Source organism: Arachis duranensis, chromosome 10, assembly GCF_000817695.3.
Source record: "Arachis duranensis cultivar V14167 chromosome 10, aradu.V14167.gnm2.J7QH, whole genome shotgun sequence".
Classification (NCBI taxonomy): Eukaryota; Viridiplantae; Streptophyta; class Magnoliopsida; order Fabales; family Fabaceae; genus Arachis; species Arachis duranensis.
In genome coordinates this window covers 23,325,064-23,326,938 of record NC_029781.3, presented here as the reverse complement: position 1 = coordinate 23,326,938, position 1,875 = coordinate 23,325,064, and positions in this window count along the sequence as shown.

The following is a 1,875-nucleotide window of genomic DNA, read 5'->3' as shown; positions in this document are numbered from 1 at the left end:
TCTTCATCCAATCCTTCTTACTCCTTTCCATGGCAAGCTATATGTAGGGTTTCACCGTTGTCAGTGGCTACCTCCCATCCTCTCAGTGAAAATGTTCAACGCACCCTGTCACGGCATGGCTATTCATCTGTCGGTTCTCGATCATGTCGGAATAGAATCCAGTGATTCTTTTGCGTCTGTCACTATCGCCCCACAATCGCGAGTTTGAAGCTCGTCACAGTCATCCAATCATTGAATCCTACTCAGAATACCACAGACAAGGTTTTATACCTTCCGGATTCTCTTAAATGCCGTCATCAGTTCTAGCTTATACCACGAAGATTCCGATTAAGGGATCCAAGAGATAAACATTCAAGCCTTGTTTGCTTGTAGAACAAAAGTGGTTGTCAGGCACTCGTTCATGATGATGAGTGTCACATAATCATCACCTTCATCATGTTCTTGGTTATAAATGAATATCTTAGAACAAGAATAAGCTAAATTGAATAGAAGAACAATAGTAGTTGCATTAATACTCGAGGTACAGTAGAGCTCCACACCTTAATCTATGGTGTGTAGAAACTCCACCGTTGAAAATACATAAGAACAAAAGTGATCATTGGCTTCGGCCCCAGAGAGGGAACCAGAAGAACCAAGATGAAAATACAATAGCAAAAGGTCCTACTTATAGAAAACTAGTAGCCTAGGGGAAAATACAATAGTAAAAGGTCCTATTTATAGGGAACTAGTAGCTTAAGAATTACAAAGATGAGTAAATGACATAAAAATCTACTTCCGGGCCCAGTTGGTGTGTGTTTGGGCTGAGCATTGAAGCATTTTCATGTAGAGACTCTTCTTGGAGTTAAACGCCAGCTTTTGTGCCAGTTTGGGCGTTTAACTCCCATTCTTGTGCCAGTTCCGGCGTTTAACGCCGGGCAGTTTTGAGCTGATTTGGAACGCCAGTTTGGTCCATCAAATCTGGGGCAAAGTATGGACTATTATATATTGCTGGAAAGCCCAGGATGTCTACTTTCCAACGCCGTTAAGAGCGCGCAAATTGGGCTTCTGTAGCTCCAGAAAATCCACTTCGAGTGCAGGGAGGTCAGAATCCAACAGCATCTGCAGTCCTTTTCAGCCTCTGAATCAGATTTTTGCTCAGGTCCCTCAATTTCAGCCAGAAAATACCTGAAATCACAGAAAAACACACAAACTCATAGTAAAGTCTAGAAAAGTGAATTTTAACTAAAAACTAATAAAAGTATACTAAAAACTAACTAAAACATACTAAAAACATACTAAAAACAATGCCAAAAAGCGTATAAATTATCCGCTCATCAGTAGAAGAGATCAATATGACTGAAAGTCTAGAATCAGAGCTAGAAGACATCTTCAAGGATGTTCAGCCTGATCAGGAAGAACCAAAGGAAACAAAAAAATTTTTAAAAATTCCTCAGGAAGAGGATATGCCTCCCAAACCTGAGCTCAAACCACTACCACCATCCCTGAAGTATGCATTTCTGGGAGAGGGTGACACTTTTCCAGTGATCATAAGCTCTACTTTAAATCCACAGGAAGAGGGAGCACTGATTCAAGTGCTAAGGACACACAAGACAACTCTTGGGTGGTCCATAAGTGATCTTAAGGGCATTAGCCCAGCAAGATGCATGCACAAGATCCTATTGGAGGATAATGCCAAACCAGTGGTTCAACCACAAAGGTGGCTAAATCTAGCCATGAAGGAGGTGGTGCAGAAAGAGGTCACTAAATTACTAGAGGCTGGGATTATTTATCCCATTTCTGATAGCCCCTGGGTGAGCCCTGTCCAAGTTGTCCCCAATAAGGGAGGCATGACAGTAGTTCATAACAAAAAAATGAACTGGTTCCTACAAGAACAGT